The 14,569-nt window shown below is 43.5% G+C and overlaps 1 protein-coding gene and 1 pseudogene across 2 annotated transcripts in view; both read right to left on the reverse strand.

Moving 5' to 3' along the window:
• FMN1 (formin 1) overlaps positions 1 to 14,569 on the reverse strand; it is a 389,651-nt gene that overhangs the window by 55,704 nt on the left and 319,378 nt on the right. The gene's annotated exons all lie outside the window — the stretch shown is intronic.
• Positions 11,486 to 11,862, reverse strand: LOC112627641 (annotated as a pseudogene).

Consider the following 14,569-nt stretch of genomic DNA (forward strand, 5'->3'; position numbering starts at 1 on the left):
GTGCTTGCTAATTATAAGTTTATCTGTCCTGTTCATGACTATATAAACTATGCCTGGCACAGTATCTGTCACACTGCAGACTCTCAAAAATGGGCTGAATAAATTTTCTCTATTATCCTTTTCATTGCTATTCCCCTATTATATAGTTGTCGGTTTAGGATTGACTCTCCTGACTACGTTGTGAGATCTTTAAGCCAGGAGACCGTCTCTTGTCTTTGCTCGGCACAGTATCTGACACACTGTGGGCCTATTCACAAAGAATGAATGGTTAAGATTAGGTACTCAGTAACCTTTTCCCCAAATTGTATTAGATCCGACATATAAAATCAGTGTGGGAGATGTTGTTTAGAGTAAGTAGTCTGGAGAGGTCAAACAACGACATTGCTAATAATAGCAGCAAATTTTGGATAAGGTCTGTTTGGATAACAAACCTCAAATGATGGAAATAGTAGTTAGAAATCACTCAAAGTGAGACTCAAGGGAGCTGACCCTCCCTCTGGATGTCAAAATCTATCAGTGACTTAGCAGTGTGGTCCGTAGAGTGTCTCTCAGATTAGTGACTCCTGACTCCTCCACATAAGTCAGGAGGGCCTAACGGCTGCTTCCTTCACAAGGGTGGTGGGGAGACACACGAGGTCAAGTGTTCCAAGCCCATGTCCTTGGCAGCTCTCCAAGGACAGTGCAAGACTCCCCAGGGCCCTGCTTAGCGCAGCCTGAGAGGCCACAGGCCAAAAGTGAAGGTGTTGAAAGACACTGAGATCGAATTCCCTGGGGGAAAAGTATTGCCCTGAGATTTAAGAAAAAAGAGGAAACAAGCCAAAAGGGTACGCTCAGAAACTGATGGAAAGAGTTAATGTCATCAGATCCAACCAAAGGAAATTAAAGGAAGATTCAGTGAAAAGAGGGCAAAACCAGAATCAAAGGATCCCAGGGAAGCACAGACCAATTTAATGAGAAACCAGGAAAGCAGCGAGAAAAACAAAGGAGCCTCTCTTCAGCTATGTTTAATCCAGACTTCTTGCCATTTAATGCTAATGCTTTGCTCCATTCTTAAATCATACCCGCCTAGGAGTTTACCTTGGAGTTTGTATGTAGAAACAAAGAGACACCCATCTTCTCTTAGAACACTACATGACCCCCACACTATCTTCACAATATTTCAGGCGCCTTCCAGATAGCATCTTAGCTGTGGAAATGCTATTCTCTTACGTCCTTCCCAGTTTTCCTAGTGCTGGCTCTTTCCAAAGCTGCTCATTCTTATCTCCTTCAACTACTTTTCAGATAAATAAGCTCAGAAAACACACACATTTGGCTACAACTGATGTATTCATTGTGTTCTGAAACGAAGTAGAACTAGAAGAGAATTAGAGGAGGGGATTCAGCGATGGCATGTCCTCAGGCCTGTTGCCACGTCTCCATTAGGCTCTGCATACGTGTTTATTTTTATAGCTCCCTTTCATGAATAGATTGTGTGAGGCAGAAGTCTTCTTTCCAAGGTTCACTTTACTGAGTGGCCTCCAGTCACTCTTTCCAAGAAGAAAGATGGAAAATTATGGTCCAAGCAACTTTACCATCCATCTAGGAACCAAGGGGAATGCTGGACCTCAGCCACTCACCAGCTTAAACTGTCATTTATGAGCAACAAAATGACTGTCTTTGGGTCTTGACAGCATTATCTTGGGCAGAGTTTGTGGCGGTAAGGCCCAGCTAATCACATTTGTCTAATTTTACATTCCCATCACTTTCACAAATGGATTATTACTTACTATTCATTTAAATAAAACAATGATCAAGGAATCTTGTCTTTTTAGATGGAAATCATAACATATAAGAAAATAGCATTAGTTTTCATGTTTGTACCACTTTCTAACGAAAGAGTTATAATCATTTCACATTATTGTCTTGTTCATCTTTTTAATGATCCAATGAAGAAGAAAGGATATACAGGCCGGGCACGGTAGCTCATGCCTGTAATCCCAGTACTTTGGGAGGCCGAGGCGGGCGGATCACAGGTCAGGAGATCAAGACCATCCTGGCTAACACAGTGAAACCCCGTCTCTACTAACAACACAAAAAATTAGCCAGGTGTGGTGGTGGGTGCCCGTAGTCCCAGCTACTTGGGAGGCTGAGGCAAGAGAATGGTGTGAACCCGGGAGGCAGAGCTTGCAGTGAATGGAGATCGTGCCATTGCACTCCAGCCTGGGCGACCGAGCAAGACTCTGTCTCAAAAAAAAAAAAAAAAGGGAAGGACATACAGACTGCTGGCTCTCCTTTACAGCAGAGGTCCAGAATGATGTGACTACCTTAAGAACAGGAAGTGAAAGAGGTATGGATAAAGGAAAACATCGTTTATTCACACAACTGAATAATGTATAGTGGTTAAAAGTAATTAGACCCAGACCAGGTGTGGTGGCTCACACCTGTAATCCCAGTACTTTGGAAGCCAAGGCAGGCGGGTCACTTGAGGTTGGGAGTTTGAAACCAGCCTGACCAACATGGTGAAATACAAAAATTAGCCGGCGTGGTAGCAGGCGCCTGTAATCCCAGCTACTTGGGAGGCTGAAGCAGGAGAATCACTTGAACCCAGGAGGCAGAGGTTGCAGTGAGCCGAGATTGCACCACTGCACTCCAACCTGGGCAACAGAGCGACACTCTGTCTCAAAAAAAAAAAAAAAAAAAAAAGTAATCAGATCCATATGTATCAACATGAATAGATATTAAAAATTAGGATGCAGAATAAGCCCAATATGGTTCATCCTTTCTATAGTGCAGAATGTCAGAATTTCTTCTTAATTTGGTAAATTTTGATCACTCCAAGTCATACAAAGGGAAATTCCATCTTCCAAATTAACGAAGCTAATTGAAACGTGATTCTGTAATTCTTTATCATTTAACATGTTTTTGTTCTCACCGGGTTTTTGTAACAGTGAATAGAGTCTAGCTTGGCTGTAAGAGCTAACAATTTGGATAACAGTGCTGCTTTACATCTACTGCACTCTGCAGAGGATGATTCAAAAAAGAGGCTACTCATCTCCCCTGAGGATGAAAGATCAACATTTGCGGTTAAAATATTGTCACGACTCAGACAAAAGGCGGGATTTAGCCCTACCACTTGGCTCATGTTCCCTCCTAACCAAATCATAATTTTTTAGTAACCTAATAAAATTACTGGGAATAGAAAGCATGCATCCCGACTACTAGAAATATTGATACAACAAAGGAACACGTTAGTAGTTTCAACTTCTTTCACTTAAGGATCTCAGAATTCCTCCCAGTGAACAGGGAGACTGGTAGGTAAAATAGAGTATTTCCTGTTAGATGACCTAAGAAAAAACTCTTTATCTGCTGGCACCTATATACATTTGCTTCACATCAAATGTTTTGTCATCCCCTAGAGGAAAGACACTGGTAGATGGCAAGAATGCTAATATTTGCTTACTTGGAGCAAGAGCAGGCTATTTGGTCACAGACTCAAAATGCAATGTGCAAGAACTCAGAAATTGCATAGCAAAACTCCAGCCCAAATGAAGCAAAATGTCCTTGTCTGCTTCCTCAAGGTCTACTCTAGTTAATACTGATGTAACTAGAGAAATACCCAATAACAAAAATTTGTCACGCAATATCTAGTCTAAGATGGCACAACAATTTATGAGACCAAGTTATTCTTCTTACTAAGTTACAAACACGTAAAAGTTCTGTCAACCTTACAGCTCTTTAGAGGCACGCAATCAGGAGGACCAGACAGACCATCTTCTACTTCCAGCTGCTAGTGTTGCTAGCTGGTGAATAACACAGGTCCCCAGGATACGGGGGTGAAGGACAGTTTTCAAAGACTGAAAGATTTCCTCCAATTTACATTAAAATTAATATTAAGGACTCTCTATGTGGCTGCTGGAGTAGAACGGTGGGAATGAAATCAACAGCCCATGCCTTTCTTTGAGGCCAGTTTCCTAAAATTGGTGCTCTGTGCCTATACTGCATTAGCTGAAGGCATATGGATGCAATCACATTCCAAGATACCTTATTTGGTGTTGGTATGGACTTGGCATATTGTCTCAGCTTACAAAAGCAATAAGGATTCTCTGACTCCTGCCAATCCATGTAAATCACTCTTATCTGTTTAAAGGGTGAGATTCGTGAGTGATGAAAATAGTCACAACTATTTTGTTACTGGCATATATAACCATGGTCTGTATCTAGATAGAACTCTCCAAGGTGTGAGACCTCAGTAGTGGGAAGGGAGACAAGATTTAGACAAATACCCACACAGAAATGAGGGGGGACGCATTTGTCCCACATGGCAGAGTTAGGAGATACTGAATCCACATTTTGTCCTTATGTAGAGACCTTATGTTGGTTGAGGAAGCAAAATAACTAAATAAGGATTACTTTTATCTGCAACTCATTTTAATGTCTTCTTTATTTTTAAAAGCGAATGGACTGGTGAAGGGAAATTTACTTCTCTGAACTATAATACAGGATCATCCCACATTCAGGCTATCCAAAATTTGGGGGATCTGGAAGGCCAAAGACCAAAAATAAAATAAAGTAAAAAAAAAAAAAAAAAGTAAATAAAATTACTTGATATGAACTAATAAGTGACAGGAGATTAAAATGTTTTAATTCTTGTGTCTGGCCATATAACTGAGTGCCACTGACCATTAGATAAAGACAGATTTGTAAAAATAATCATCCCTATTGTAAGGGATAGTCACTCCTGACTCACTGTCTTCTATTCTTCATTAGTTTGTTGATTGTTTTTCCCCAGATCACATTTTTGGAGTTGTTCTTTTGGTGAGATAGTGGTTGAAATAGTTTAATTTTCCTTTTTAACTCCTGCTTTCACCTCTAGATGAATCTCCTTTTAGGATGGAATTTCATTCCATTTATGATCTAAATGAGGAGGAACTCCTTTAAATGCTCCTTTCTTTTTCTGGACAGATTCAACCTGTATTTCACGGAGTAACACTGCATCGTAAGTAGAGAGGATACTATAAATAAAGTGAGTGAAATAGACATCTTCCGTCTCGTATCAGCTAAGTAATTTCTCAAATATTTAAAAATTCAGAGAAGTGCCACAGAGGTAACAGAAAGAGGGGTAGTTACATTATTAAGAGTAGAAACCTAATTTTCCCAGGAGTATGTGTAAGAAAAGCCCTCCCTGTCTGAGGAGACGCTGTCATACGAACTCAGATATGAAGAAAGGTGGAGATCAATTAGGGGTGGGAGCAGCAAGGGCCCTGGGGAGTGTTCAAACAGTGCAAATAACATCTAAAGATGGGATGAAGTGTAACCTTTCAGATCTGGAGGGCAGGATCCAAGCCACCAAGAAGTCTAGTGGTTTGTACCCTCTAAATACCCCTCACCACTATAGTCTCCCGCCACTTACTCAACCACTTTAGTCCAAGGCACCAAACCCCCATGATGGATTCTTAACCTGTCCTCACTAAGGTCCTCCTTTAAGTCACATAGATCTAGCCCATCTGAGTTCAATTTCCTCCTTTGTAAATGGAGATAATAATAGTGCTCTCCTCAAGGGTTGTTTTTTCAATGAGAAGCAAGATATTACATAATACCAAACTTGGCTGAGTATTTAATAAACGTTAGTTAATATTATTTTTACTTTTTTTTTGAGACAGGGTCTCGCTGTGTCGCCCAGGCTGGAGTGCAGTGGTGCAATCTCAGCTACTGCAACCTCCACCTCCTGGATTCAAGTGATTCTCCTGCCTCAGCCTCCCAAGTAGCTGGGAATACAGGTACCCGGCTAATACTATTGTTAATAATGTAACGTATGTATCATGGAAGCTTGGGAAGTTTTTATAAAATAGGTGGGGCTCGATGGCAGTTTTGAAGGGTATTTGTTGCTTGCCTAGAACACAGGAAGTGGAGCTGGCAGTCCAAGCTCAAGGAGCCCCAGGAGCCAGGGCTTGCAGAGGCTGCAGGGGAGGAAAGTGTGTGTGGGGGGGTGGGAAGGCTGGTATTGCATAGGTCCAGGAAGGCAATCATGAGACTCCCTAGACTGCAGGAAAAATCTTTTGTGGGAATAGTAAGCTTGGACAAGTGGACTAGAGACTATGAAGATAACCTCTCACAGACTGACACAAATAATCCGCTCACGCAAATAATCTCAAAGAATTCAGCCTTTTTGGTTTTTTTTCTCTCCTAACTTCTGATTCTTAAGGATGAAGAATGTGGGTGGGGATTCTTGTTCCCAGTGTCAGTAAGTAAAATCTTTTGGTGGGGAAGTATTTTGAATACTTGCAAGGAAAGTTCAATGCTCTCCAAAGTGGAGGTACAAACTGGCACCAGGGATTTCTGTATACCTACCTAGAAATACAGGGCTTTAATCTACAGCCAATGTGAACTTTTGTAACTCTTTAAAACATCATCATTTCTGAGGGACTTCAGACTCTGTTCCACAGGTCAGCACCAGACCAACACTATAGAGTTCCTGCGACCACTTATGATTTGAAACACAAACTCAGGCTTTGAATGTTTTAAAAACATCCATATAACTATGGGTTGTTTAAAAATAGCTATACCCCAAAGAGTTTATTTCCAACATCTGACATGAATGCATTTCACAGCGATTTGTTATGCAACTAATGGCAGCAGAGAAGACATACGAAAAAACACTGACCCTTCTCAAAGCCCAGTGGATGTAATGCTTTTGTTAATTCTGAATTCCAAGTCTAGGGGTTGTTGGTCTGTCTGTGGTGTATAAAATAAAATGCTATATGCCTGCCTCAACTTTTCTTCTGATGAAGCTGTAATTTGCAAAGGAACTATTGTTCCTGTATGGCTTCCCGAATTTTTCTTCACAGACAACTGTGCTTCGGTGTGGAGAGGGGTTTCAGTGTATTGCCTGTGGAGATGATGCTGTAAGTATTTTCAAAGCAGAGGGGGCCGGGCGCGTGGCTCATGCCTATAATCCCAGCACTTTGGGAGGCTGAGGCGGGCAGATCACGAAGTCAGGAGATCGAGATCATGTTGGTCAACATGGTGAAACCCCGTCTCTACTAAAATACAAAAAATTAGCCAGACGTGGTGGCATGTGCCTGTAATCCCAGCTACTTGGGAGGCTGAGGCAGGGGAATCGCTTGAACCCAGGAGGTGGTGGTTGCAGCGAGCCGAGATCGCGCCACTGCACTCCAGCCAGCAGAGGGAAGAGCTTTTTGAGATGGAGACTCAGGTAGTGTTTGGAATTGCCGGTAATTCAAGGCCTGATGATATGGGGGCTGTTTGCTGAAGCTTCTATTTCAACTCTCCTTTATGACCCCAGGTTACCTAAATATGTTGCTTTCTAATGTTTTTTGTGAGAGGTGGGAGGTAGGGTAAACATCAGTCTTAGATTTGTCAATGGGAGAAAAGCAAGGGACAGACTTTTTTGCCACAATTTTGTCCTTCTTCTAAAGCGTTAGCTCCTTCTAAAGTGTTACAACTCCTCCTCTCTCCCCTCCTCCTCTGTGCTGCTCTTCTCCACCGCCATCACTCCCAGCAGTTGTTTATTAAATGCCCACTGCATGCTAGCGTTCTAATCTCTTCTTGTCTCTAATGGTCATATTTTAGGATGTCATTCCTCTACCGACTGCTACCACTTCTAGAGTAATCCTAACCTGTAATTCTTTTCTTAGAGGATAAGTAGAAAATACCTAATGGGGGGTTGGGGGGAAATGGATTTGATCTTCAATTAGTGTAACTGATAGGGAGGAAAGGGCTTGGGTTAAGGGAATGTGCTGTGAAACAGCAGCTGTTTTATAAGGGACTCATCTGGAGAAGTGGGGTGTATCCTCTGTTGATAAGGGAGAAGACCCACAGAAAGCCAACTAGCATCAAAACAGCCCCAGGAGCCAAGCACAGAGGAAGTGAGTCTTCTGACCCCCATCATCCAATAAGCCCCGAAATTAGTCCCTACAGGAGATGCGCAACATCCAAGGGAGCAGTCACTCACTCAAGTTCCTGACCCAAAAGTGTGATGGACTTTGTTTTATGGTTTAATGGACTTTTAGCTGAGTTAAAAGGGTTAACAAGTCTGAACATTTCTCTGCAACCTGATGAGATATCCAAGCGTCTTTTTCTCTGAAGGTCTCCATTGAAAATACCACTTACGAGTAACTTCTATGAAGAAAACCTATATGAAAATACCAGAGATGAACCAGCTGCTTTTTTTCCCTGAACTCTTAGCAAATGATCTAAGGGTTTAAATGTATTAAAGGCCTCAATTTCAACTTCTGGAATCAATAGGGCAAACGAATGTGGGCATATTCATTTAAGCATGAATTTGCTGACTCCATTCTTACTCTCTTGGGTTCCTCCATAAGCCCAGACCTTACACTAAAAGGCAGCTACTTCTCACGCTGCAGCAGGATTTTGAGAACCATCACTCTTTGCCATCTTCACCCTGACCCTTCTCATCTTTTTTCTAATTCTCAGAACCTCCTGGCATTTATTTCTAATTTCACTTGTTTCCTTTCACCAACTCGGGTTAGTTGAGCCCGGACCCTAGCATGCCTGTTTTGTCATACTCTGATGAAAAGCAAATTAAATTCTTGGATGGTAAACTCTCTTTTCTTAAACTTCTGTCTGGTTCTTCAGAAAAAAATTAAAAGTTACATTTATGTTAACATCAACCAAGATATTGAATCCATCTCAGGATCCTACATCCCTTGACCAACAAGCTGATAAAGCTGCCTAACTCATCTCAGTCAACCTCTTCCTCTCACATGGTGTGTGGAATAGAACTTGGTCTCCCTTGGGCTTCAGTAGTAGCAAATTGAGGAAGTAAGATCTTAATTACATATAAACGTATTTCCACCCTATGTTAGCTCTGTTCCCTTGCCCTTTCATTTCAAGCTGCCTCAAGGAGGAAAAAATCAGATAAAACACAAACAAAAGACAGAAAACAGAAGCCCAAGCGCTAAATCAAGACTATTAATAGTTCCTCCAAACAAAGAATCCGACTGCCATCACCCAAGCTCTGTTCATCTAGTTCTTCCTTTCTCCAAATGTGGCTGAAACTCATCTCTCTTTTAGTCCTCTCTTACTCCCACCGTTATTATTTTCAGCCATTTTTTCCCCCAAGAAAAGACAGCAGTATCACAAAGTGAGAAAGTAAAGGTAGGTAACCTAGGTAGCACCTTTCTTTGAACAAATACTTTTCCATCTTTTTCTTATTTCAACTGATCTTGAAAACAGAATCACTGTTTAAAGGGGAGAAGTCCTAGTTACCTCTGATCACCTTGGTTAATTTTAGAACGGGTGCTTCCTACTCACCACACAGAGAAATCTAAGGCTTTTATTCATTTAAACCCTTCAAAATGCTAACATTATGAAACCAAAAACTTTTAAAAGTTTTGCCATTCCCAAACTGCCATGCGGTCTTTGGACACTCTCAGAGGGAAGGCATCACCTTTGTTAAGAGTTTGTGAATTTGAATTAGTTTGGGTTTGTTTGGAAGCAGAGCAACATCAGAAAATCCAGATCCTTTCTTCCTAAAAGCACAAGGCTGCTAGCGAGCAGGCCCAGGATTCGGAAGAGCTGGAGGAGAGGGCAGGGCACAGGAATGTCACCCAGCCTGGCTGGGATACGTGTCAGGCCTGACCACATAACCACAGATACTCATGAGCAAGGCAAAGCAGACTATTCAGATAAAACGAAAACTGATTTTAAATAAGAGGCATCCCTTATTTTGTTTATTATTTCTTCTAAATCGTGGCTCTAAAAAAATAAACTTAGAATTATTTTCCTCTTCCAAACTGAAATATCTTTTTCTTCCTGGCTTAGACCACCAACCAGGTTTCTGCCACCGGAAGTGGGGAAAATACTGGATATCCTTTTGAGGAAGCCTGATCAGATGCCCTATTATCCCAGTTTCCAAACCAAAGATGCTTGGAGATGAAGACACATTTTTTTGGTGTGCGTTCCAAGTTGCAACCTCAAAAACTTGGCAGTTTTCTCACCATGGACTGTGATTTCCATGATGTGATGGTTTGCAAGGGTTTCTTTTCAAATAGATGTTATGGGTAATTCCAAGGGAATTCTATTGCAATCCCCCTGAGTTGACAACCTTTCCTTCTTAAGTGTAACTTTGGTGTTCAAATGACCTTGGGACACAGACGAGGAAGATTCCCAGTGGTAAATGTCTGTGTGGTACAAAATGGGAAGGCAGAAAAAGTGAAGCTTGTAAAGTCATGAAAATAAGAACCAAAGAGCTTTTCATGCATTATCTTTCACGCTGTTCTTCTTTTTCTTTCTTTTTTTTTTTTTGAGACAGGTTGTCACTCTGTTACCCAGACCGGAGTGCAGTGGCATGATCGTGGCTCGCTGCAGCCTCAATCTTCTGGGCTCACGTGTTGCTCTCACCTCGGCCTCTCTGTACCTGGGACTATACGTGCATGCTACTATGCCCAGCTAATTTTTAACAATTTTTTTTGTAGGATGTGGCCTCCCTATGTTGCCGAGGCTGGTCTTGAACTCCTGACCATCAAGGGATCCTCCCACTTTAGCCCCCCAAAGTCCTGGGATTACAGGTGTGAGCCACTGCACCTGGCCTACATTGTTCTTTTAATTTACTTTTATTTAGGAGGACAGTACAGCTCACATTTTCTCCTTTTTCACAGGTTCTATTTAGTGTCATTTATAGTAACAGTAATTCATATTCTAACTTAGCTTTACCTCAGCAACTCTTTCTCCCCTTACTTTTAGTCTCAGTACTACAAATGCCTGCATGCTTTCTCCCCAGAACAGAGGGCTTCATATTTTTCTCCCTAAGCCGTACATGTCTTACAAACTTGTAAAATGAATGTAAATGAATGTAAAACTTTCCCCTTGTTCGGTGAAGAACAAGATACACCCATGGCTTGAGCATACATCTCCCTCAGTCTCTTTGTCTGTTTTTTCTTTTTTAGAATGCAAAGTATTTTATTTTTAAACTTTCAAAATCTAAAACCAACCTAGCCTATGTTAAATAATATAGTTTCCGAAGCTGAACGTGCGCACTCGGAGCCCAGTTTTCCACTTGAAATACAAACACAACTTCCTGACGCTCCTCGGTGGGAACACTACTGTTCGACGACCTCCGATTAGATGAACTGATCCATCTCAGTGAGTAACATCCTTTATTTTTTCCTTGGTAAGGGTTTCAAAATTCTAAAATAGGGCTGGGCGCGGTGGCTCAAGCCTGTAATCCCAGCACTTTGGGAGGCCAAGACGGGCGGATCACAAGGTCAGGAGATCGAGATCTTCCTGGCTAACACGGTGAAACCCCGTCTCTACTAAAAAATACAAAAAACTAGCCGGGCGTGGTGGCGGGCGCCTGTGGTCCCAGCTACTCGGAGGCTGAGGCAGGAGAATGGCCTGAACCTGGGAGGCGGAGCTTGCAGTGAGCCGAGATTCGGCCACTGCACTCCAGCCTGGGTGACAGAGCAAGACTCCGTCTCAAAAAAAAAAAAAAAATTTTTAAATAGATGCTTTTTTTTTTTTAGTTTTACACTGACAATTTCATTCCAAATGTCTCCTGGGAGACACAGACCATGTACAGGAGTCCATCTTCATCCTTCTCACTCTCCTACACCTCCGAGACTGGTGTGGAAACGCTCACCACGCTGTGTCTGTTCGCCACCAGGAGGAAGGCTTGATTAGCGCTGAGCTGTAAGCGCCTTCTAATGATCCTGATGAACTCACTCAGGTTGATGTGGTCCGGTACAAGGAACAGCACTTTATCCAGGGCAGGAAGCTGCTTCTCGAACCCTTGCATGGTTCTGTTACCACCGGGATTTTGGGTGGATGCTGCTCTCGGAGAAGTCGGACTTCTACTCTTTGTTCGAAGGTGCGGTGCGGCCTGAAGGTCTTCTCCAATGTCATGGTGCAGGGATCTGGGTGGCGGTGGTGACATAAGGGTCTGGCGGCTCCTGGGGGTGGCAGTGCAGGGATCTGGGTGGCGGTGGTGACATAAAGGTCTGGCGGCTCCCGGGGGTGGCAGTGCAGGGATCTGGGTGGCAGTGGTGACATAAGGGTTCTGGCGGCTCCCGGTGGTGACAGTGCAGGGATCTGGGTGGTGGCGGTGGTGACATAAGGGTTCTGGCGGCTCCCGGGGGTGGTAGCAGCAGTGACTCTAACTCTGGCGACAGTGACTTCTCTTGTCTCCCTCAGTTTCTTTACTATACGCTTGATCCATCAGAAAGTCTCAAGGCTCTATGCACCTCAGCAATCCCAGTGATAAGGCAAGGGGTTCATGGACTGAGTCCTGAAGCCCTCTTGTGTTTAGAGATTGGGAAGATGAAGAACCAGCCTAGGAGATGGAGGAATGCCCACGAAGTAGAGAGAAGACAAAAGAGGGTTAGGGCCTAAAGCAAGGAAAAGGAGTTTTCAACCCCTCATTTGATCAGCTATATCTAATGCTCCTGAAAGGCGGAGTAAGATTTTGTGTCAGACATAGAGGGTCTTTGAGACTAGAACAGTGTCTGATTCTTTTTTTCCACAGAGTCTCACATATAGTAGATAACTTATAAATGCTGAATGAACAACTGAAAAAGAATAGTAGTGATCGGTCACAGAGAATGGGATGTGCTCTCTGTTAATTCCCTGCCCATCAACAGATGCCCATCCTACGACAAAATGGGAGAAAGATTGTCACTTCCACAGTCCTCCTGCTGAAAGGATCCCAAGTGCTGTTGCCTCATTTATGTAGCACGATCCAGAGACACTTCCAGTCTGAAGAACTTCAAAGGTTTTAGGAGGCTGAGGTGGAGGGCTCAGGGAGGAATGAAGACAAGAGGAAAAGGGATGAATAACCACAATAAAAGGCCGGCACGTTCACAACGATGCTGGGCAAAGACAATGATTCCTGAATATGAAGGAATCTGGAGAGCGAGTCACAAGAAACCAAAAACATAAGGGGGTGGAGGAGACGCTGAGAGCAAACAGAAAGCTATGAAAGAAGGCAGAGGCTCAAACCGAGGTAAGAGAGAAAAAATTAAAAGCAGAATGGGGGAAAGAAAAGAAATCAGAGGAGGTGATGCCAACGTATGGAAAAAGAGCAAAGGCAACACAGGGCCATTGCCTTATGCTGAGGACTGAGCGACTGGTGCCTGATCTCTGTGCATCTCAAGAGGAGACAAATGGCAGATTGAGGGGAGCCTCTCTGCATTTTGGATCCAAGAGGAACACATACCAGGCGCGGTGAAATGCTCAAGTAAACACAAACAGCAGCAGCCGCGGGGTTACCAGTGACCTGACTGCAGGCTCTGTCCTCTCCTGGCCTCCAGCCTGAGTGTATAACACACACGCCCGCTTAAAGGGGGAGGGCAAAAATCTCCTGCAACTGGGTGACCTCTGTTGTCAGCATTTGGCTAATTAAGGAAAGATATTACCCTACAGATCTCTATGCCTTGGTCCTACTTCCTGCTCGTTAAAAAATGGTTTAATGAGAAAAAAAAGAAAGGCAACAGAATCCAAATTACTATTTTTTCTCCCAAATGAGCTGAATGGTGGTGGCTGTTGCCAAAACGCTTGAACAATAGGATTGTGACACGAAGACTGAAATCTAAACAACATGAAGAAATCTCGAGAGCCAAGCAGTCCCCATTATCTCATGCTTGCACGACGATAGTCCAGAAGATGAGGGATGAGTCTCCATTTGTGCAAGCAAAGCAGCAGTCCAAGGCCCTGACACAGCCACTAATTGCCCATCTACTTGTTTACACAGCCCAGAGATGGTGACTGGACAAACAGTTCATTTCCTTTGAAACAGGACCAAACTGGGAGGAGCCTGTCACATGGGACAGAGGAGGACTAGGAAGAACTCTCATGGGAAAGTGCCTCCAGATCAAAGCCAAGGACCGGCAAGCCAAGCAAAGATGGGTTCAAGTGGCTGGCTTCCCATAGGCAGCTTCAGGTCTACCGCTTTCTGCGCCCTGCCCACCCACTCCCAGCAGAACTGGAACTCCTCTCCCTGGGGACAGGACATTTTGAGCCACTCACATAAAAGTCTCAACTGGCCAGGCGCGGTGGCTCACACCTGTAATCCCAGCACTTTGCGAGGCCGAGGTGGGCGGATCATGAGGTCAGGAGATCGAGACCATCCTGGTTAAAGTGGTGAAACCCCGTCTCTACTAAAAATACAAAAAATTAGCTGGGCACAGTGGCGGGCGCCTGTAGTCCCAGCTACTTGGGAGGCTGAGGCAGGAGAATGGCGTGAACCCGGGAGGCGGAGCTTGCAGTGAGCGGAGATCGTGCCACTGCACTCCAGCCTGGGTGACAGAGCCAGACTCCACCTAAATAAAATAAAATAAAAAATAAAAGCCTCAACCAGGAAGCATCAGCACCAACCCAACCTCCAGGCCTTGGCAGCGAGGACAATTGTGTTCAGGTGAACTTCTAGCCCTTTTGGACTTCACTGGATGCTTGGCATTTGCTACACTGGTTCCCATGTTAGTGTTCTCCTTATCTCGTAGATTGGACTGCAAACAACTTGAACACAAGGGACTTGAAGTGCCTGGGTTCTACAGCAGGACTCTTTACATGTGAAGAGCCATTAGAGAGGAAATGCTTATGGTTGTTAATGATGAGG

The sequence above is a fragment of the Theropithecus gelada genome, chromosome 7a (assembly GCF_003255815.1).
Source record: "Theropithecus gelada isolate Dixy chromosome 7a, Tgel_1.0, whole genome shotgun sequence".
Taxonomy (NCBI): domain Eukaryota; kingdom Metazoa; phylum Chordata; class Mammalia; order Primates; family Cercopithecidae; genus Theropithecus; species Theropithecus gelada.